The 23,797-nt window shown below is 48.6% G+C and overlaps 1 protein-coding gene across 2 annotated transcripts in view; it reads right to left on the bottom strand.

Moving 5' to 3' along the window:
• The window catches only part of NEXMIF (neurite extension and migration factor), a 152,300-nt gene that overhangs the window by 38,198 nt on the left and 90,305 nt on the right, over positions 1-23,797 (bottom strand). For both annotated transcript variants that reach the window (XM_088062667.1, XM_088062668.1), the window contains exon 2: positions 9,201-9,335. The gene's annotated coding sequence lies outside the window, so the exon portion shown is untranslated. The remainder of the gene's footprint in view (positions 1-9,200; positions 9,336-23,797) is intronic.

Here is a 23,797-nt window from a genome sequence, read left to right as displayed (position 1 = left end):
GATGGATCCCGATATAGCAGCACTCGAGATAAACGTTGCTGCTGAAGGGCTCTTGTGAGAGGATTGGGAGAGGAGTTTGGAGGGAAGGATGGTGAATGAGGAACAATGGAACATCAGCAGCTGCTGGGAGCTCTGTGCCACCTTTTGTACAGAGACACCTTTTTGGGGTGACACTTCAAACTACCTGCAAAACCATTTCTTACTTCCAAGCCTTCTTTTCACAGTCCTTACTGAAACTTTTTGGCTCCAGCACAGCTGCATTAAGTGGGGTCTGATACAGAGAGTTCCTGTGTCACTGGCTCAGAGTGCTCCTGCAGCCCCAGACAGAGGCATCTGCACCTCTGAGCACATCTCATCTCCAGGGAGGTGAGCATGGGCTCACCTCCTCCCTGCAATCTCCAGGTGCTTTGGAGGGATGTGCTCCAAAATCCCGGGCATCATCAGCATCCTGCTCTGGACGTGCTGAACCCCAGGGTGTTACACCAGTTAAACACCTCCAAAATACCACAACTCCACATCTCCCAGCTGCCTCTGGTCAGATCACAACCACATCAGCAGGAAAACAGTGATCCTGGTGCCTCGAAGCTGCTGGAGCAGAGCCCAGCACGGCAGCACGAGCACCAGAGCTCTCGTCTCAGAGGGGCTGGCGGCACATGGCACGGAAAGAATCCTAATCCCTGCAAAGCCAGGAGGAGCTGAGGCACACCAGGACATCCTTTGAGCAGGATCCACCACCTAGGACACAGATCCACAGAGAGACAACAGCTTCTTCAGGGACCTGATTCCTATAACCACACCAGCTTTAATTTTCACACTGACTTCTAAAAAACATGAAAAAACCACACAAACACACACATAAAAGTGGGAATCTTGCCCCACCCCTTGACCAGGTAAAAATCACATGAAAGCTCCAGCTCTGGCTGGCGCAGTGGCCAGGATCAGGAAGGGGAGGGAATGTTTATGAAATGGTTTTAACCAATTCAATTTTAAGGCAATTTGTGCGCAGCGGCAGAGGCAGCCCTGACTGCAGCAAACAGGGAGCAGGCTGGATCAATGGCAGGGTGGAGGTGGGGGCAGGAAAGCAGGAGCAGCAGACTGTGGCATTGAGGCTAATGGCTTTGGAGAGATTTATTCCATGAGAGGCACAGCTCAGAGCCACGCGGGGTCTGTGCCAGGAGTACGGCACCACCTCGCAGGGACAGTCCCCAACTCCAGGGAGGATCAATACCAAACACTCCAGGAAAAGCAGGAAACTTCTCCTCTTACAACAATAAATAAATAACAATTAATGCATCCAATCAGACTCTGCAAAACCCAAAAATTCTGCTGGAAAAAAAACCCCAAGCCAGCAAGGTAAAAGCTCCAGCGCTGTCCCAGCATTGCTCCTGGGACAGCCATTCCTCACAGCCACACCCTGGCCCTGCCACCTCTCCCCCAGAACAAAACCCTGCTGCCAGAAATAGTGATGGGCTCTTCATTTTCTGTACCAACAAGGGAAAAATTTCCACCCCCTTCCCCAGCTTGGTCCTGCAGCAGCAAAGCTTCACCTGGAGACGCCAATTCCCCTCTCCCTGGTGGCCTTCACCCACGCTTTGGATGAATATTCAAGGAGTGGACAGCGAGAGCTGGTTTGGGGATAGAACAAAGGGAAGTGGCTTTTTGGAGCCTGGCTTTGACAAACGAGGGGAGGAATCGCCTCTGATGGCTCCACGTGCCCTGCGAGGTGGGATCAGCAGCTCTGGATCTCTGCACCGGCAAAATTGCTGGGAATTGCTCCTGATGGTGTTTGCAGCCCAAGGATAATGCGCTGCTCTTTCCACATCCCACTATCTCCATGCCCAAGCACATATGGTCTGGCTAAATAAGAAGCCTTGGAAAGGCTGTCAACAAGACTAGAGGAAGGTGGGCATCTGTGCAGAAACATATGCATGTCCCAGCACACGGAGAGGATGCCCAGAATCCCACCAAAATCAGCCTGGGTCCAGCAGAACTGGACCAGGGACACTGTGGCTGCCACTTCCCTTTGTGCTGTGGGACTGCAAACCCATCATTCTGCTTCCAAGGAGCCTCCTGCCAGGATATCTGAGATGTTCCCTACTCTGGTCCAGCTTTTCAGGGCATTGCTGCTCCAGCCCTCGTTTACAGACCCACTTATGTGTTTGCTTCAAAGTCTTGTGTGTTTGCTTTATGTTCATCTGTAAAAATCTCCCCCACGGTACTAAAGGCAGTGGAATAATCTACTATTTCAACCCGCGTTCCTCAGAGAATTCTGCAGTTAAAAAAAAAAAAAAAGAAAAGAAAAAAGAAAAAGGGGAAAAAAACCTGGTTGAATTTGATTAAACCTTTGGAATCTCTCCAATATTTCCAGTTATTCCATCTGTAGAAACACTCTACTGGCACTTGGCACATTCAGAGCTTTAACTGCCTTCTAAATCAGCAGCAGTTCTGCCTAACAATTTGGCATTTGCACAGTGCCTTGTAAATCACCCACCTTACATCTCTGGGGACGAGGACCAAACCCTCCAAAAAGCCCATTACTGCCTCAGAGAAATTCTTCAGGAAGAAAATACCTTCTTATGGGCTCATCTGTTGACAAAAAGAGGGGGGCACTGCCATTCAGTGGGCACCATACTGACACCAAGACTCCTGGTGTTACTATGGCAGTAAAATGAAACCCAACACAGCCAGCTGGTTGCTACACCGCTATTAGAGCTTCTTTTCTGTTCCTGACCTTTCTAGAACTCTCCAAAAGGCATTAATCTGTACCAAATCCAGCCAGGGTCTAAGGTCGATGCAAGGTGAAGGTGTTGGGGTCCGGCGGGCACCACGGAGGGAATGATTACGGTTCCGTCGGCCGGGATTTGTTGGCTTGTTTGGGTTTTGTTTTTTAATTTTTTTGGAAGTCAGGAACCAGGCTCTGAGTGGCTGCAGCTCCAAATCAAGCCACAAAGCAGCAGGAAAGCACTCAGTAATATCAGCAGCGATTTGTGCATTTCTTGCAAACAAAGAGCGGAGAAGGTCGGCGTTGTTACCTCCCTGCTTCCACCTCTTTTGTCTTCCCAAATGGTTGGAGGCTGAAAACCTCCCCTTCCCAAACTGCTCCTGGCTCCAGGCTCTTCTGAAAACCCCATCCCCTTATCTTTATCCACACCTGACCCTCTTTTATGCCTCCCCATCGATAAAGTGTATAAAAATCATCAATTTGAGCCCTACGCTCATGCCTGTGCCTCAGATGTTGTTTCCTGTGGGTCCTTCCCAGCACGGATTTGGGCTCTGAAGTGTACAGGGGGAGATAACAAAACAAGGAGGAGGACAAGGCAAACAAAAAAAAAGAAGCACATGGAGTTAACTCTTCTCCCCCTGCCCTTTTCTGACTGATTTTCACACGTGCTGTGACCCTGCAGCCCCAGAAACCCAGGGCCACCTGAGGACTTTGAGATGGTCACTGGGCCACGCAGGGTGACCACTTGGAATCTGCCAGCAGGACAGAGTTCAGGGCTTTGGGATTAAAAAGGGCTGACCACCACAGCCAGGGCTGGGAGGGAATTTCTGACTTGTTTTGAAGGTGGAAATCCAACAGAGTTGGGCTCTGGGCCTGTCCCACTGTGAGAGGCAGCGACTCCAACTGGTTTACTCATTAATATTCTTTAGGAATTAGTGGCTTAATTGATGCTTCCCATGCTAACATTTTAAAAAATTGCATTTTGTCCATCCCTTTGTATCCTTTGCTCTGACCCTGCTTGGTGCCTTTCAACTCCAAGGAGGAATAATTTCCCTCCTTGGCTGCACTAAGAGCACCCCCAGTGTGCTTCACCCATTTTTAATCAGTTCATCAAGCAGAGCAAGGTCTCATCCTCCACCCACCAGGTATCAGCAGGATCCTGTGCCACATCCATAAGCCTGGGGTTGGGGTTCTTCAGTAAAAAGTTTAACCCCTCCTCTGCAAGGAGCTGCTGGGGACTGGGTGTCAGTGGGACACACAAGGATGCTGTTCCCTCAGCTTGTCTCCAGCTGCTGCCCTGGATGAGGTGCAGGAACTCCAGCACTGCCCCGGCACGAGGAGCTGGAGCAGGAGAAAGGATCCTCACTGGGAGCTCTGGAGAAGGAGAGCTGAGCTCAGCTGAATGCTCCCCACCAGGGCTGGGAGAGCACCGGATTTGTGGCCACTCAGCTCTTGCAGGCACTCTGCACATGATGAAAATGTCTGTTCCCTCCCAGCCAAAACCCCTAAAAATAATAACTAAGCAGAGCTGTGCCTGCAGCCAGCGATGCATACGAGATGACGGCCTCCTCAACACGAGAGCAAAAGGGCAAATGAATCACATTACACTCCATGAATAAAAACAGAGTCTTAATGCACAGAGACTTAATGATTCCCTTCTGGATGCACGAGACATCGTTTGCAGAGGTGCTGAGCATTCCCAAGTCCCACTCAGCTCCTGGGGACAGCCAGGATTCTGAACTCTCCCTAGACCCATCTGAGGAAATCTCCCCACCTGGCAGGGAGGCTTTCCCTGAGGTCTGTGAAATTAAAAGCTCTCAGCAGCTGGCCTGGGCTAAAGACTTCGTATCTCACCCTGCTGCACCTGAATCTGTCCCTGGGAAGGTGGGATTAGGGGTTGCAGCTCTGTTTGAACTGTGATTTTATGTCATGCAAAGTGAAGAGGAACAAGCCCTGCCCTCGATGGTGTCCCTGGAGCAGAGTCCTGCACTGCCCAGGATGTTCCCACTGGCATCAGGAGGCCACCAAGGTGTTTTCCCAGCCCCGCTCAGCACATTCCCTGTGCTCAAGTGGAAGGGGACGGTGGCATGAGGCACCTGAAATGGAGAAAACAGCATTTCCAAATGACCTCCTTAGCCAGGTGCTCAGGGGGCTGCTATGGAAAAGCAGAGATGGCAGAATAAAACCAAATCCCACTCTTGGGAAGCGGCTCCTGCACAGCACAGCACCCAGGGAGAGAGGGAATCACCTCCACTCAGACCCTGCTGGGTGCTGAACACGCCATCACCCCTTCCTGGGTTTTCTGGGCTTCCTATGGCATTTAAACCCAATCCTGTTCCCATCTTGTTTGGCAAACCTTGCTGTTCTAAACATCCCCCTGCAAAGGTGGGATTTCCTACAGAAGCTCCAGTGTCACATCCCTGCCACATCCAACACGCAGGCAGCGCTGGCAGCGTGAGCTGCACCCCAGCCTGGCACCAGCCTTCCTGGGAGGGACTGAAAATCCTCCATACCTTCACTGTTTTCCTACATCTGCTTGGAAAACACAGCCCAGGACAACCTCCTCCAAACAACACCAGTCCTCTGGCAAACAAAAGGAAGTCAAAGGCAAACTATTTATTGCCAAACCCTCTTCCTTCGTTGTAAAATACTGCTTAATTTTATCCCTCAGGCATCTATTATCTCATAGCCCGTATTATTTTTCCAGCTATTACTGCTTAATTTTCCCCATCCAAAAAGTCCGTACAGACACCAGCCAATTTCCGTCTTGGCATAATTGTTTAGGAGAAACAAGCAGCTGTTTCACTGGGGTCCTAAAGAATTGATGGGGAATCAATGCTTTTCCCTTTCTCCGTCCACAAGAAACCTCGGAGGAAAGTCACATGTCCTCTGCCACCAGCACTGTCACCCTGCCAGGGGACACTCCCTGATCAGGGGGGATCCACCAGACCCCCTCATTTACAACCTCACACTGTGGTGGAAATAAAGGTGAGCATAAATACTCCTTTTTTTTTTTTTTTTTTAACTTTAAATAAAGTTGCTGATTTTAATCAAAGCCTAAAACCAAAAGTAAAGGTAAAACCTGTGGCTAGTGGAATGTGCCTGGACTGCTTCTGTTTCTCCTTCCTGACAGAATTTATTTTACCTCTTGTTGATTTGGTGGTTTTTGTTGGTTTTTTTTTTACCAGCAAAGCTTCTGTGGGGCTCTGAGTATTTCACAAAATGCCAACACTGGCCATGCAGGTAAACACAGGACATTCTCCAGGCACAAAGTCCATAACCTTTGTTTTATGGAGACTTTGGAAAAGCGATCACCAGCATCAGCTGGCACTGGAGGGACCAGCACACACCTGACAGGGGTGGAGGTTTGCAGGAGAGCCCCCAGGAATCCATCTCTGCTTCCCAGACTAGCATGGGGCAGATAAAGGATGGCAAACAAGCTTCGAAACTCCCACCAAACAAAAATGATTGAGGCGATTAAGAAATATGAAAAGTTGCAACATATTGTAAAGGCACACAAGGAATGAGCAAGTTACTGGCAAAATCTGTGAATGTCCAGGTGTGTCTGAGTGGGTGGATGGACAGACAGGCAGGAGCCCAGCTGGCCTGTGGCACTTTCCATGCAGGGGTGTGTCACAGAAACATAGAATATCCTGAGCTGGAAGGGACTAACAAGATCACTGACTCCAACTCCTGGCTCTGCCAGGACACAATCCCGTTCTGTCCCTTGGAGCAGTATCCCAACCCTCCTGGAGCTCTGGCAGCCCATTCCCTGGGGAGCCTGGGCAGTGCCAGCACCCTCTGGGGGAGGAAGCTTTTCCTGATATCCCCCCATAACCTGCCCTGGCCCAGCTCCAGCCCTTCCCTGGGTGCTGTCCCTGGGATAGGGATGTATTTCAGCCTAATTACAATTTGGGTTGAACATTTGCTGAACCACTGCTGACACCCTTTTCCCTTCAGCTGTTTATGGTAGCCTTGGGATTCTGGGTGCTTGTGGAGCTGTCTTTTTGTGTCATGAAGCACCTGCACACCCAAGGGTTTGAGTGGGCAGGAAGGGATTTGTGATAATGGAGGGAATGGGAAAACATTTCTTAGGGACCATGGAAGAGCCTCGATGGGCTCAGCACGTGGCTACAGGACAGAGCATCCCCCACATCCTCCTTCATTTTAACACTTTATTGCTGCTCCTGAAGAAAAGGCATTTTCCTTTCCTGTCCTGGCTTTAGATGTTGAATTAAAAAAGAAGCTCCCAAGGCAATGGGAAGCGTTGGAGCTTTGCTCCAGCCTTGTCCAAGTGGGTGTTCCCAGAGCAAACAGGAACTGCAAGGATGGCAATGAGTCAGGGAGGCAGAAAGGCGTGAAAAAAGGATGAATGGGAAGGCAATAAACCCGCAGTATTTCACTGTGGGACTCGGCTCCTGGATCACCTCCATCCATCAGCATGAGCAGAGCCAGGCAGGGCTGTGCTCACATCAGTGCCACTGGCACAGGAGGGGCTGTGGCCACTCACCAAGCCATGGGCTGAGGCCACTCAACTTCCACCACCTCAAATCCCCCTCCAGAACAAGAGGAAAAACACTCCAGCTTTCACCAGCATCTCACATGAAGCATGGGAGAAAAGTGATGGGGCAAATCCCACAGGCAGGAAAAGAAGCAATCCAGGAAAGGCACTGATGGTGGATGCAGTATTGAAACTGTCCTGCTCAGGGACTCTGGCCAGGAAAGATGAAAAGGGCTCACACATCTTGGGTCTTGGGTCTGATCCAGCAAGAGGGACCTGAGAAATATGTTTAAAAAGGAAAGTTGTTCCCTGCAAAAATCTGGGAAACAATTCAAAGAATCAAATCAGAAAAAGGTCACCCCCAAAACTCCCAGTTGTCCCTTCATCCCCCATTTCTCCTGGAAGCACAAAGCATGGCAGCTTCTTTTTGGGACCAAGATGCAAAACCTCCCCTCTCTCTTTATCTACAAAGAAATCACAAAAACATCACCAGGAAGCAGAGGATGGGAACTACCTCAGTGTTTTATCTTCTGGAGCTGCAGCCCATTTGAGAAAAAGTCACTTCTTTTTCAGAAGGATCACGACAGGTTCCTGCACCTCCTGCCATCGCTGCTCATCTCTTGCTTCAGAGATCCAGCCACAATTCCACAGCAAAAACAACCATGCACAAGCTTTGCCTGCACATCAGGCTATGGCATTTCACAGAGAGCTGGCACCTCCCAAAACACAGAGCTCTGCAGCCTCCTCAGTGACCCACAGCTTGGACACAAGTTGGGGCAACCCACCCCTGTGGGTGTGAATAAACCCCAGCACTCTCTCCCCAAAAAGAAGCAAATTCCCCATTAGAGCTGCAGCAAACTCAGGCAATCAGCAAAAGAAAGCTTTTTAAAGAGATATAACCCAGGATTTCTGTGTTGAAACACACGCCACAGATGGTGGAGCAGACGAGGATTAATTCATGAATCATATTTCTTAAACGATACAATCTCTCTTTTCACTTCCATACTTTCCCTTTTTGACTCAGAAGCAGGGATTTAAGATGCCCTTCCCAGATATGAATTTTGCATGAACAAACATTGCAGGGCTAAAAAAAAAAAAACCAACAAAAAACCCACCAAGAAACCCACAACAGCAATAAAGCAGAAAAGCCAGATGTTTAAAGAGAAGTTCTTGAATGCAAGCGAAGGCGTATCCTGTCCATCTACACGAGAACACGTGTGGAAATACAACGTATGCAAGCACAGAGCTGGGAATGGGGTGGGAAAACGAACTCCCCACCATTTGGAGCTCAATAATGCTTCAGCCAGGGTTCTGAATTTCACAAAAGCTGGTTTTCTATCTCCTCCTATCTCATTCACCACGCTCACAGCAAAAGGAAAGCCTGAAGGCAAACATTTCCAGGGAGAGGCCTCCTCGCTCTGCCAGTCTGTGCCTCCTCCAGCCCCCATCAACGCTTCCCTTCGGAAAATCCCGGCACAGGCACCGCCAGGTCGCTCTCCAGGAAAAGCTCCCGGAGCTGAGGGACTGCAGAGAGCAGGAGCAAGGCAAAACATCCTGCCCCACACACACAGCTCACCACCCCAGCTGAGAGGGGTTTGAAGTGGGGAAGAGAGAAGGAAATGACACGAGAGCTCTTCAGCAGCGGGAGACTCCGATATCCCGGCTCCCTCCCAGCTGGGAAGCTCCTTCACACCAGCCAAAGCCATGCCAACCTGGGCAGAGCCTCTGCTTCCACCCAGGCAGGAGCAGACACGGATCCAGGGCCAGCAGGACCAGCAGCAACACCCCAAACAGCCCCTCCTGGGCAACTTTCTCACCTTTCTTTGATCAGCAAAGCAGCATTTCAGTCATTTATTCCGCTCTGCACACAGAGCTGCTGCGTGTGTGTGCTCAACAGCTTCTTTACACAGTCTTGCACTTCCTATTGTAGCTTTACACACAGAATAAGAGTGGGAAAAAAAAATAAAAATCACTTACCCTTCAATTATTTCAACCTTTCCCTGCTCTGTGCGTGACGTGGGCTTCTCTTTTGGTTACTATTTCCAGATTTGGTCTTTGGGTAGGTGAATGGAAGAGGAGAATGACAGGAGTTGTATTCGATGATGATGGAGACTGTAAAATAAAGAGAAGCATTTTCAGTGCAGAGCAGTCCTCCCCTATAGGTACAGATCAGATTGTATTAAATTAAATTAGTGACACCTACATAAATGCTTCCTACTGTTTTTATGCACACATACAAATATCACAACTGTCAGGGAGAATGCTGCTGTCAGTGATACGGCAGGGGGGAAAAAAGAGCAATTTCTAAAATGGAAGGGAAAAAAGGAAATCTAGGCTAACAAGCAGGGTTTGAGCAGCAGCAGAGGGGCTGCCGCTGGTCTGCAGGAGGGCCAGGAGGCAGCTGGAACTGCCATGGGAGCACTGGGAAGGGCTGGAGCAGAGGATGGCATGGAAGGAGCACAGGTAGAGAAACTGCAACAACAACCCTGACAAAACGCTCCTCTGCTTCCCAAAATACCACATCAGCTTGTGAGGAAGAGAGGGAGAGAGGAAGAGAGGGAGAAGCACACAGGAAACACAATTCCCCCATCCCCTGGAATGATGGAAGGACTCCTAGCACGGGAAGGAATTAATAACGTGGTCATCATAGCAGCAAGTACCCCCCTAAAAACCAGATTAATCTCCCACCATCTGCTTTAATAGCAGAATTTCTGCTAAGTGGTTTTCCCCTCCACAGCCCCACATATCCATGTAAACAGACAAACAAACCATTTGGCTTCCCGCAGTCCCGGGGAACGCAGCTGCTCCGAGCAGGGCTCGCTGCCTTTGACACAGTGCCAGGGTTGAATTCCTGCCATCCCATTTACTCCCACACCTCTCCCCCCACACCAACTCCGTGCCCTTGCTCCTCTGCAGGCTCCTTAAAGCTTGGGGTACCCCCCAAACCACTGCCCATGGAACGTGGCAGCCTGGGGTCCCTAAAATACCGTTTGATTGCAGCTGAGGCAAACAAGGAAGGTGTGGAATGAGAGGAATGGACTTCCATGCTGTTATTTTCCTCATGGCAACTCTCCCATCCTCTGTATGCAACTGGCACCTCCAGCACCACGATTCCCAGCCCAAACACCCAAAACACCCCAAAAAAAGCGCGTTTGCAGAATCACTTCGAAGACGCCGCGGCAGGCAGTGGAAAAAACCAACCCCCCGAGTCAAGAAGATTGTCTGCTTGGTTGGAAAAACACAAAGGTCACCGCAAGGAGTATATAAAAATACATGCTAACATTGAAGAGGTATAAACATAACACTAAATAACGCTTTCTATACCCAGCTCAGCATTTAACTCTTGCCCAGAGGCCTTTGATAAATCCCAGGTGCCTGAACAAAGCAAGGAAGCTTTTTCATTGCTATTTAGCAAAACAGGGAAAGTAAAGCACAAGAGAATAAAACTGTTCAAGACATCAAGGACCGAGTCAGAAAAAACCAGCCAGGTCTCCACATCCAGCTCTTCCATCGCCAAATGCCCTGCCAGGCTTGCTGGATGGAAATAGAAATACTATTGTTAGCCCCAAGCCATGCAGACTCATTAACATTTATTTTAGTGCTATAAAATATATTTTTAAATACTTGAAGAAATAATCTGGAGGAAGTGCTAAAAGCTTGGAGCATATTTTCAATATGTCCCAGCTTTTCCAGGGAGATTTGAGACCTCCTGGAAAGACGGCGAATGTCTCGGAGGCTCTGGGAGCGTGAGGGCACCTCCAGTCACCCAGCACATGCAATTCCCTGCCCTTGCTTCTGCTCCCAGACTGCTCAGTAACAGGGAAATCTAAAAACACCTTTGATTTTAATTACTCATGGACAGCAGGATCCCCAAAGTATCATTTCCCACATGTTTTTAATGTGTGCGGATGTTTATATGCGAGTAACATTTGGAAACAGAGGAACCTGTGGGGTCACCTCTTTGCCAGCAGAAACCCTTCAGCAGGGACAAATCCTGCTGAGCACCTTCCACAGAGCCCCAGGTCCCGACACCTCATCCCAAAAGTTCATGGAGACAAAATTTGTCTGAATTATCAGGAGCATCTCCCCATCCTTGTGAGGAGCAGCAGCCCCATGGATCCTCCAGCTCCTGGGAGAGGGGTTTGGGGTTAGCTGAGAGGAGCAGTGGTTATTCCAGAGGTACCCACAAACACATCCAGAGAAAACTCTGGTGTGGAAGGAAAGTTTCAACGAAGAACAGGATCCAGAGGTGCATGGGGACACACTGAGCACGGTGCCCTGTTTCTGCCACACCCAAATGGATCGAGCACATGGAGGATCCACTTTATCTTAAATAAACACTTCATAACACAACTCCTGCTCTCCATCCGACCCAGCCAGCCTTGGATAAAATAAAAGGGGAGGAGCGAGGGATGGAGAAGAAACAGATCTCTCCCTTTTCCTTGTCCAAATGTTATTGGAAATTTCGTGTTTCACAGGCTCCCCATGATTTTGGTCTTTAATCAGTGTTTTGGAGGGGGAAACAAAGGACCGAGACCATTTTGTGCAGTTCCAGAGCGGGTTCAATAGATGTCCAGTGTGATTTGCCATGCCAAGCTCAAAGACAACACCTTCCCCAGCATCAAGAGGCCGGCCTGGCACAGGGCACTGGCCATGGGATGGCACAACAGAGTTGGAGGAGCCAGTGCTCCGAGATTTCAAGGCACTGGCTTTCCCCCATGCTCTGGAGCTCAGCAGATGGCAGCGGTTCGGGTGCCCGTCCCTCAACAAAATCTGCAAGAGCTGCACCAAGTTCAAAGTCAAAAGGAACATTTGCTCTACGAGAAAACACAATGCAAATGACCCCTAACAAATTGGAGCTGCTGGAAGAGCCAGCTCAGAGCACAGCAGCATTTCTCAGCCCCGTTGTTACCGCAGGCTCCGCGCTGAACGCACGAGTGGCAATGCAGGCACAGCCACACTTTGTGCTTCAGTACAAATTACAGAGCAAGCACCACAGACCTGGAGAGGCAGCTCTGCTCTTCCCTGCATTGCTTCCCTCACATTCTGATGCCCGTTAAATTCCTTCCCATTTAGTTGCTTTATTTCGGCTCCTCGCTGCATAAAATCGCTCCGCGAGCGCCAAAGACGAATAAATAATGGCAAAACTTTCCCTGCAAAAACTCAGAGATCTGTTATGTAAAGCAGGGAGGGGATCAGCAGATAGAGACAACTCGGAGGCAACCTGAGGGTTGGGATTCTGTGTCAGCTCGACACACAGGGGAAATAACCCTTTAATCCAGTGCAGTGTATTTCATTTACTGTAGTGTTATCCAGTTCGAAGATGTTATGAAAGGAATCCCTGGAGAGACTTAAGACTTCAAAACCAGCCTGAGTTTGAACTTAATTCCACTGTTGCAAAAGGCTGGAGCTGTGGAAGATGACCTTTTCCATACCTTGGATGCCAGGAGCCATCCTGCCTCATAATGTCACGCCAAATTAGAATATTCTCTTTTTGTTTTACTCGGGATTTTGTTTTGTCTTTTCTTTTTAATTAAAAGCATCTGTCACTGTTAATGAAACGGGGGGAAAGAGAAGAAAAAATATCAGTAACACAAAAAAATTAAAGCTGGTGGTGTCCAGAGAGATGGAGAGAGTCAAAAAGCTGGATAATTAACAGGGGAACTTTCACCTCCCTGTGGGTTCATCACCAGACCCAGGTCAGGACCAAAGGATCACCAGTGCCATCTCCTTGATGCTCATCACCTGAACAAAACAAAGGGATGCTCCCCACACACATCCCCCAAATCCCACTGGCAGCAGGGCCTTGGGTGGTCTCTTCTCCAACAGGAAATGAGAGGGAAAAATACTTTTGAAGTGCAAATCCCGAAGTTGTTCAGGTCCTGCCAAGGTTATGCTGAATGAAAGTTCAGAAATACTTGAAAAAACCAACCCATAAATCCATGTTAGTGCATCAGAAGCTGCTGGAACCCCAGGGATGAAGGTGTGTGGTCTCATCTTTCACCAGCTGCAGGAGCTTCACTACCCAGGGGTAATTTTTAAGGAACCCTGCAGGAATTCGTTGAACAAGTCATGGAAATCCCAATTAAAGCTGTTCACTACTGTTAACTGCCTCCATGGACTTTCCTATTTGGAGGTGAACCATAAAAGGCCAGTTTTCACTCGCTGCATCTTCCAAGTCAGACTGTGAGTGCAATTAAATGTAAATTTGTATTTTCCAAAAATAGGGTTCCCCCACTAAATACTAAATTAATTACAAAATGTATTCCTAATGTGAAATTATTTAGCCTGTTAAAGCGGTACAAACAGCTTTATTGGATCATTAATGGTTAGAAATGTTCAGTCAGCACAGTTGGAAAAAATGTAAACTAAATATGTCAAGGATACGTTGCTTTCTCCTCTCACTATTTTTTTAATGTCTTATTTCACGGTAGATAAGTGAAAAATCTTTTTACCTGACTTAGTAAGAGGCTCATTTACTCATGCAAATTTAAAATCAAGTGTCATAATACAATGAAATTATAAAAACATATCAAAAAGGAGTTAGTGAGTCACTAAATTTAGCTTCTAATGGAGTTCAAGCTGTCTTATACAGTTGTATGTTAATAGGAAGAGCTCTGGTGGTCTGTAAACATCAGAGCAGAGCTCAGCAACCATCCCACGTGCCCGGGGTTTCTGGAGAAGCCCTCTGGGTTTCCAGCCCTCCACACCTGAGGAAATCTTAGGCAAACTCAGATTTTGATCCCAGCCAAAGTGAGGAATACACCCAGCATTAAATAAATTAAAATCCATCGCTATGAGCCCTGGGCAAGCCCCAGGTTCTGCGGCGCCGCGTCCCAAGCTCCGGTACCAGACCTGGGCTGATTTGCAGGCGTGATCCTCAACATGCACAGGGATTTTCCTAATCCACACAACATATTGGGGATGGCATGGGGAAGCACTGACTTTGTGGGCTGGAAGATAGTGAGCAGCACCAGGGCTTGGCTGGGAATCTGGGGAGATCCAAGTAACAAATTAAAGCGGCAAATTAACAACGGCAGGAGCAGGATCCTGGCTGGGGTTTTATTCACTCACTGACAGCCCAAGGACAGCACTAACATGATGTCTTTGTGCTCTGGAACAATTCATTCCAGGAGTAAGAAAAGATGGTGTAAGAGAAGAAAAAGGGAGGGTCGAGGGTAAGAGATGACCAGTCCACCCAAGAGAGCTCCAATATCCATCAAAACCAAAGCACCGACTGGGCAGGGTGGGAAAAAGAGGCCTCTGCGGAGAAATTGGCTAAAGATACAGGGAGGCAACTTCTTAAAGGTGGAAATGTCCCTGTAACACCTCCCAGTGCCTAAAGGAACTCCAGCAGAGCTGGAGAGGGACTTGGGACATGGGCCTGCAGGGACAGGACACAGGGAATGACTTCCCACTGCCAGAGGAGAGGGATGGATGGGATATTGGGCAGGAATTGTTCCCTGGGAGGGTGGGGAGGGCTGGCACAGGGTGCCCAGAGAAGCCGTGGATGCTCCTGGATCCCTGGAAGTGCCCAAGGCCAGGCTGGACAGGGTTTGGAGCAGGCTGGGATGGTGGGAGGTGCCCCTGCCATGGCAGGGATGGAACTGGATGGGCTTTAGGGTCCCTTTCAAGCCAAACCATTCTGGGATTCTCAGACACCCCAGTGATGGGGCAGGCTTGGGTTTGGGTCCCAGCCCAGCAGGACGAGGTGGCTGCAGCAGAGGGGATGGAGGGAGGGCCTCATGCAGCCCCCTTCAGCTGCTGAAGGGCAAAACTGGGGCCCAGCACACCACAGAAGGAAGAAACAAATATTCCCAGTGCTTCCTGACCCGGCAGAAAATCGTGAAAATACGGAGAAGAGGCGAGGGAACTAATGGAAAAACATCTCCGTGCATTAAGGGCCGTGTTAAAGATTTACAACATCATCTCCAGACAAGTCCACTGATATTCCTGAACCCTCATCGATCCACAGGTCAAACCAGGAACGAAAAATATCAATTTCAGAAAATATCACTGGCTGAGATACAATAAACCTACCCTGTCCCTATGCACAGGTAAATAGAGAGACCTTTCCACGTGAGAGCGAAATCTGCCACAGAGCTTGGCTGTAACTACAAAATCCCTGACCTGTCCCCATCTGCAACTCTCCCAGGCTGATACAAGGAATTAGGGAGATGTCCTACATAACTGCTTTAATTAATTTGTGAAATTTTGCACCCTTCTTGGAGGCGGGCAACGTGGCCCTCTGTGCTCCCTTGGATTGCCACCGCTCTCAATTTTATTTTTATCCCGAGTTCGATATGAATCAGGCTTTGCAAAAGACAAAACAACCCACTGTAATCATCCAGCATGCCAATTAAACTAAAATATACCCTGGAAATTAAAATTAAATGCCATATCTATGAAAAGCAGCAGACAGCTTCCTCAGAAACAACAAAAAAAGCCCATATTATAGGAACACGACCGTGGCAGCCCAAAATCGGCGCCAAAGCACTTATATAACTTACTACCATCCTTCACATCTGCATACTGGAGCTCTTCATCAAACTGGGTATGTTTTTGCACGTTTATCATCAAGATTTATTGAAGTTGATTCCATAAATTTCATTGAGTTGTTCACTGCTGCTATTTGTTTCCAAGGCAACAAATGCACTTTGCCCAAGCTGCACAGTACATCACGACTGTTCAGAATTTGGGGGTCCCTGCCCCTGGTGCTGCACAGCACCAGCACCTCCCAACGTCAGCCTGGCAGTGCTGACAATTAACAAATTTGTGGGGGGAGGGATTTCTGGAAAAAAATAAATCCCTATCAGGGGAGAAAAATGTCAAATGAAGCAGGCAGGGAGCAGGCTGCTGGCGAGAAGGTGGGATTTGTGCAAAGCCCCCGCTCCCATCTCATTTACACCTCGGATGGCTGGAGGTTGAGAAATCCATTTGCAGGTTCAGGAGGAGTTGGAAGGTTCTTTCTGCACAAAATAATGACAGAAAGTCGCCTCCTTGTCATCGTGGTGGAAAAGGGGACAACAGAAGTAGTGAGGGGAATGGAGAGGAGGAGGATTTACAAACACTGCACAAGCGTCTCCCCATCGGCAGCACCCGGGAGCCAGAGCCTGTGGCACTGAAAACTTGCAGGCAACCTTGGAAAAGTTCAGCTTGGGATAAGAAATACCAAGCACCAGCTGAAAAGAAGCATTACTGCCCAGTTTCATTGCTGTCCTGGCCCCATCAGTGTTGGAAAAGCTCAGGGCACCTCCTCCCCCTGCACCACAGCCCTGTGGCACGAGGCACGCTGCTAATCCACACAGGATCACCAGAACAGCTGCAAATAAGTGCCAGTGACAGAGGCAACCCTGGCTCAGGAAGGCAAAATTCAAATGCAGCAGACCAAGGCAAACCAGGTTCTGCTCCTGCAGACTCCTCCGGGAAAAGCCTCTCAAAAAAAGCTGTTCCATCAGCATTTCTAAAAACAGAACCAATCTCGGACACAGCGATGATGTTTCAACAGGACACAGCATTTTTCCAAAGATAATGAAGATATTTTTGTTTATCTGTCACAAGCAAATACCCACGACTGAAAGAAGGGGTGGCTGCCAAACTCAGCACACCAGCGCTGGCCGGTACAGACTGAACTGGAAACTTCATGGTGTGAGTCAGGGAAACCTGAAAACCATTCAGCTTCCAAACCCAGTCACACCAGAGTGCCGTGTAGCTGCAGAGGAGACAGCCCCAATTATCCAGAGCACAGGAAGCTGCAATCCCTTCCCTTTCCCCCCCTTTTTTTTTTTAAACAAAATTGCTCTTTGTTGGGTAGCACATTCCCTTGGATTCCCAGAGCGATCAAGAAAGACAGCATCCCTGATGACAAAAGCCACTCGTTTTTCTGCTTTCAGCCTCACAAACGTTAAAGGATTGTTTGCTCTCTAAGTGCAAGTCCACATTTAAGAGGAATCAAGAATTTCTCTGGCAGGCTGGATCAATGATGCAGCAAGCCAAGCATGCGACCTCCCGCAGGGAGCCTGGGTCCTGCGCTCCTGGAAACAATAAAATAACCTTACACTGCTCCTGATCGACTGCACAATGTGGGAAAAGGGGGGGAAAAACTTACTCCTGACCCTTGACGCAAGGAGCCACCCCGTGCGGCCGGACGAACCGACGGCTTTCGTTAACACCGCTATGATCAGGAATTTCATCCCCTTCTCCCCTTTGTCAGACGGACACCCACGGTGCCAACCTTGCTTCCAGAGCCGTGGCAGTGGCTGCAGCCCATGAATCACCCTCTTCTTCCAGGAATGATGCTGGAAACAGACGGGCCTTGCAGTCGGGCGACGGCTGAAGAACATCCCACGCTGCCGAAAACATCGAATGTAAGGATATTCTCCAGCCAGCAGCACAAAAGCAGGGAAGGGTATAAATAGCCTTTGAGGAGGGTGTATAAATAGCTGTAGGTAACATTTGTATGCTATAAAAACCCTTCATTTTTGGCCCAGCTTGGCAAGAGCGAGTTTCCCTTCGCAGCACTTTGGAGACCGGCATCCCCTTGCCTTGCAGTCAGCACAGCAGGGAGAGGGCAGAGTGCTCTGAATCCACAACTGCACTCCTGGAAGAATGGTGGGAGTGAATTTCCCTTGCTGTTTAAAAAAGATCCTATCATGGCCTATCCTAATATGAGACCAAAAATTGGATATATTGGATCCTTCTGTGGGTGACAGGCGTGGGGCAGCGTGGAGCTGGAGGGGGGTAGTGATTTTCACGTGTCTTCCTTCAACATAAAACCCAAGTGATTACATGGCCACACACACACCTCACGCTCTTCCCTCTCCAAAACAAATCTGACCTGACCCCTGAAGTGGGAATGGGGCGCTGCCAGCTCCAGGCTGGGTGAGCACACCCCGGAGCGTGTGAGCAGTGACAGCAGCATCTGCACACCACGCCACCCCTCTGCCTCCCTCCCACCAGGGACCTTCTTACCAACCAGCAGAGGATAAAAATGCTCTTAAAAAGGCCTTATTTTCCTCCCAGGCTATTTGCTGGCGGTGCACACAGCCAAAGGAGTGAGAATTTCACATGTTGACCGGCTCAGCTCGGCTGTCCCCTCTTGTGTGCCGCAGCGTCAGCACCCCCAAAGATGCTCCAGCCCAACTCCATCGCTCTCACCACTCCCCTTTGCTTCTCCCCCTGACGAAGCAGTGTCCTGGCACATCCACACAGCCACGCTCCCACCCTCACATCCCTCTCTAAATCCCCGCTGGAGAAGCCAGGGAAGGAGCAGCCCCCTCCCGCGCCGCCTCCCCGGGAAGCGGGGCTGGAGAACAAGGCTCGGCGATGAGCGCTGGCACCGCTCGCCTGCCACCCGGTGAGCGGCTCCCCGTGGCGTGCAGGTGGCTCCTTTGATTCCTGATTACTTGTCAGCTTTTCTTTGGGCTGGCACCGTGCCTGGGTCAAACTTTGCAGCGAGCGGGTCACCCCACGGAACAGCCGCTCCAGAGATGCTCGCGGAGCTCCTGCGGGAAGGAGACGTGGAGCCCGCGCAGGGAGGCTCAGCTGTATCCCAGGTCACCCCATGGAGGATGGGACATGTGGTCCCAAATGCCTCTCCAAAACCTGGCACAGCACGAGAGCTGCCGAGCGGAGCTGTTGGAAAAATCCCTGTTGAGTTTGTCCCCCAATTCATCGAGGCCGAAATGTTGTGTCAGGATTTGCCGGTTTTAGCAGAAATCACACCAGGAAATCACAACCGGGAATGGTTGCAAAGCCCAGTGAGCAAAATTACCAGAGCAAAAGCATCCAAGGGTGTGGAGCACCACGAAAAGGCACAAATGTCAGGACAAGCCTCTACAAAGTGAAAAAACCAACCTGTCAAATCCGCAGCTCCATGGGCTGGTAACGGCAACTCTCCCAGTCCCATGCTCTTCAATAAACCTGGGAAGCACAGGACCCCACTGGAGAACCCCAGCATCCTCCAGATCAGGCAGGCAGCTGGGTAGTTTGGCCTTTTTTAACTTTGCCCAAACCCTGCTTTAACTCATTTTGGGCACAGGGTGTTTCCCAAGCTGGATTTGACCCTGCAGCTGAAGCTCTCCGTGTGTTTGAGTGCCTATACCAGCAGGGACCTGTGTATTTGTGGGAGAATGAAGGAGCTAATTCAGGGCTTTGGTGAGATGAAAGGGAAAACCTTAATTAAAATAAGTTTTAAAGCCCATCAAGATTTATATTTTTTTTTATCTTACTGAGATTAGCAGCCATCCTAAAATTCCACTCGGACTCTCAAAGCGCTGCTTCCCTTCTGCCGTTGTGGGCTTTGCATACAAAGCCCTTAAGACTTCACACCCTACACCAACCTCAGAAAACAGAAAAGCACATCTGACAGTAACTAAAATTGCACAGATTTCTCCAAGAATTCAAGTCATGCCCTTATTTTTTAACAAACTTCCTCCTGCCTAACCCAGCTCACGACGAGCGCTGCTGGGAGCACACCACTATTCAAAGAGGGTCCGAGCAGCTTTCCTTCTCCATAGAATCATGGAATGGTTTGGGTGGGAAGGGACCTTCAAGATCATCCAGTGCCACCCTCTGCCATGTCAGAGACACCTTCCACCGTCCCAGGCTGCTCCCAGCCCCAGTGTCCAGTCTGGCCTTGGGCACTTCCAGGGATCCAGGGGCAGCCACAGCTGCTCTGGGCACCCTGTGCCAGGGCCTGCCCACCCTCCCAGGGAAGAAAAGGCTGGTTCACACAAGGATTTGGATGATGAGGACACTCCTTTATCATCCAGTTCCCCTGTGGATTCTCCAGAGCCAGCAGACACCGAGAGGAACAACTTGACTGTGCAACTCCAACCACAAGTTCTCACCTCAGCTTAGGGAACTTTGTCCCACAGCAAAAGCAGAGGTGGGGCAAGGACACATTTCCACAAAAGGCTGGTTTTTAAAGAAAAATTCCAAACCAGAGCCATGGAACCTCTGCATGTTCACAACGCTCACAACTGATCCTGGCAGTGATGGAGCAATGAGTGATCAACAGCACATGAGAAATGCAATTAAACATCGCAGCTCCCCAATCCCTGACTCTGCTTCCACCAGTTCGTGATTCCCAGGCACCCCCAGCACCTCCAGGTGAGAGTTTTTTCAGGAACATCTGCAGAGTTACACCAAAAATCTCACACAAATAATGTTTTACAATGAGGAGCAAGCAGAGAGAGTCTCCCTGCCATAATTCCAACTAACAAAACTGTATCAAAGATAACAAAAAATCCTTTGTGCTCACAGATTTCTCCAGTGACACCAGCCCTGATCTTCCAGTCAGCCAACTGCCCTCCAGCCCCAGAGTACAGGATGGGATTTGGATGCTTGCTGTGATATACAGCAGGGCAGGGGAAGAGGAAAAACAGCATTTCCAGGCAAACCATCTGACAGATTTGTTCTCAACTCCACGGCAGCCCGAGCCAGGGCATCACCTGTACTGCATCCCAGGTACCATCGGTTTGATACCGAGTTTGCTTTAAGAAAAAGAAGAACCAAATTGATTTCTTGGGAGGATAAACTCGCAGCTAAAGGGAAAAACTACAATTACACTTTTCAGCCATGAAAAGTAAATCAGATGGTGCTGAAATCCCAGCAGAAAACACAGATTAATTAAAGTCTGCACTTTCTAAATCTGTTATTCAACTAAACACAGCTGTTAAAAAAATGATGCCTTTGCTGTAATTTCCATGTACATTCATACCACTGAAATACTGCAAAAAACATTATTAAGCATGTTCAGTGGCTGCTGGAGGTGAACAGGGAAAGATAGCACACATATATCTTTTATCATGACAAGGACTGCTTTCTTTAAAAGAAAAAATTTCACTTGGGAGCTCAAACGGTGCCTCCACGGACGGGATGGAATTTATTCCAGCGGGAGGAGAGCAGGGTCGGGACCCTGGGGCAAAGCAGCAGCACCTCAGCAGGGTGGGAGCTCAGGGTGCTCCCTCCTCCTGCATCACCAGCCCATGCCCACGGCACGTGGCATCCGTCAGCCAGACCCCGGCTCTCCTTCTGGTGCAAACCCACTTGTACTTCCAAGAGCTTTTGGCCATCTGTCCGTCACAGGCAGCGCTTCCCAACTGCGCTGATTTCATTAACCCTAATATATTTTAAGATCTTGCACTGATTAAAAAACCAAACCAACCCCAAGCCACCAGCAGTTATTCTGCAGGGCCTCATCTAAAAACCCATCGAGGGCTGGGGACAACGCAACACGCCTCCAACAAAAGCTTCCCTTCTTCTGCCCCTCCTTTCCCACCAAGGCTCAGAACGGAGAGCTCTTCGGAGAAGTTGGGAAATTGCACCTCAAAGGCACTCTGGAATTCAGCCCAGCCAGGAGAAACTTCCTTCCCAGCCCCACCACAGCTGTGCCTCTCCCATGGAGGAGAAAGCAACACTTGAACCTCGCCTCCTCGGCGAGGGGGAGAGGGCATGGGAGAGCCCTCGCTGCCTCCCAACGCCTCTGAAATCATTCCAGCTCGAAATATAATTAGGATGATCTAATACAGTCATATATTAATGCTGGCAAGAGCTCCTTGCATTAATACCAGCCCGGAAAGCCTCCCGTAATCCGGAGCCGCCAGCGCTCCGGGCCTGGCGGGGTGACAGCAGAGCCACCAACGCACACCCACAGGTATTGACACCAGGGGGGACTCATCTGTCACCCTGGAGAGGGGAAAATCCAGCAGCTGGATTGCCAGTGCTGAACCACAGGACCTGTGTGAGACACCAGCCACCCTTGTGCTCATCCAGAAACACACCTGGAGCTGCTGTCACAGCAGTGAGGACACCCAGCCACCGCTGTCCCCAAGTGCAGGGAGTCCTTATTTGCATTTAACCTCCAAAAATAAATAAATTACCGTATTTTTATTCCCCCACCCTCTTTTTGGTTTTTTTTTTTTGTTTGGGTTTTTTTTGTTTTGTTTCATCTTTTTTTTTTCTTTTTTTTTTGAGGAACGCAAAATTGGATGGGGAAAAAAACTAATTCAAATGTAAGGAGGCTGCAAAGAAAATAATTTTTAAGTCCAGGGAGACCCCCTGAGTGTCCCCCCAGTCAGCTGTGTGGGACAAGGCATGTGTTGAATAAACTGGGCTAAGTGACTCCTTCACGACTCTACAGAAAAAAAAACACTTTTCAGAAGGTTTTGCTGGCTTTTTGTTGCTGGTTTTTGCATAAAACACCTCACTGCATCTACTAATTATTACTCCTTTACTCAATCTACCCAACCCCATCAGCTGAGCACCTTCTGAGAGTTCCCAAAATATGATCAACTTGGAGAAAAAAACAATTAAAACCAAGGAAGTATTGGTAAAAAAGAGGAGCTGCATTTTCCAGTGATGAGCAAGATGCACTGGTAGCAAAGTACTTCCTATAATCTTCCATTACAGGGTGAAGGTTTTAATAAAGTGCAATAAAAAAAGCTCACATTTTGATCTTTTCCCAGAGCTAGACATGGTTTAATTAGCTTGATCTCATTATGTAAACTGGAGAGGAAAAAAGAACACCATTAAAGCAATATCCCACTGGCAAATGAGACAACCTTGACATCAACTATGATATTTTCCTGGAGAACTCTTCCCCTGCCTTTGATGCAGCTTCCACACCTCTTCCTCATCACCAGATCTTCATCATCCCACCTTTTCCAGCTGCCCTGCTCAATCCAGTGGCATTTCTTGGTTTCTGCTTTCCCCCAAGCAGCCTGGAAAATGCTATTAGGGGGGGAAAAAATTAAAAAATCCAGCTAGATGCTGTCTTGGTTGTATTTAGCCTGAGATCATTCAGCGTGCTCTTTAGAAAAGATCAACTGGAACTAAACGTTGCCATAATATACTCCATCTGTTAAAGTACATACTTTTGTAATAACACATTCAGAATTCAATAAGAAAAGCCAGAATTACAAACAAGGTGTCCATAATGAGCCTCAATATAATTATTAAAGCAGATAAAGTAAACTAGGGTTTCAATACAAGGAAGTTATTTGGACCTTAATGATAATGAAAAGTAAAAAAGCATCTGTAATTTCCGCTGAAATGTATTTCAGAAAGTCAACTAAGTGCACGTCACTTTGTTAAGACTATTCTTATTATTGTGTTTGCACTGACAGCAAAATGCTTCTTAGTTCCAGCTCCTGGGATATATAAAAATATGATTAGAGCACTATAACAATACAACAATGGATTAATTTGCCCAAGCATTACATTTGGATCTGAAAGACTTTGATAATTTATTTTACCAACTGAAAGGTGGTTATTTTGGGATCCTGGCTCAGAACTAAGTAGTTCAGTGCAGCATTTTGAAATTTTTTTTTTTTTTTTTTTATATTCCAGCACTGGCAACACTGTGAGGTTCCAGTGATTTTCTCCTGTAACCCTGAGCTTTTATGCCAAGCTTTATCCTGGGATTTAGCTTGGGCTGCCTGCTCCAAAGGGCACCACACACCCCTCAGCCAGCAAAATAACCAGGCAGTGCTGATTTATTTGGTAAAACTCCTACCCAAGGAGCAGAAAATGATGGTTTTTGGGGATATTGAATAATCTTACCCACGACA

This window comes from Pseudopodoces humilis, chromosome 15, assembly GCF_049639895.1.
Source record: "Pseudopodoces humilis isolate 2021_Gansu_Grassland_sample_001 chromosome 15, ASM4963989v1, whole genome shotgun sequence".
Classification (NCBI taxonomy): Eukaryota; Metazoa; Chordata; class Aves; order Passeriformes; family Paridae; genus Pseudopodoces; species Pseudopodoces humilis.
This window is presented reverse-complemented; position numbering and strand designations above follow the sequence as displayed.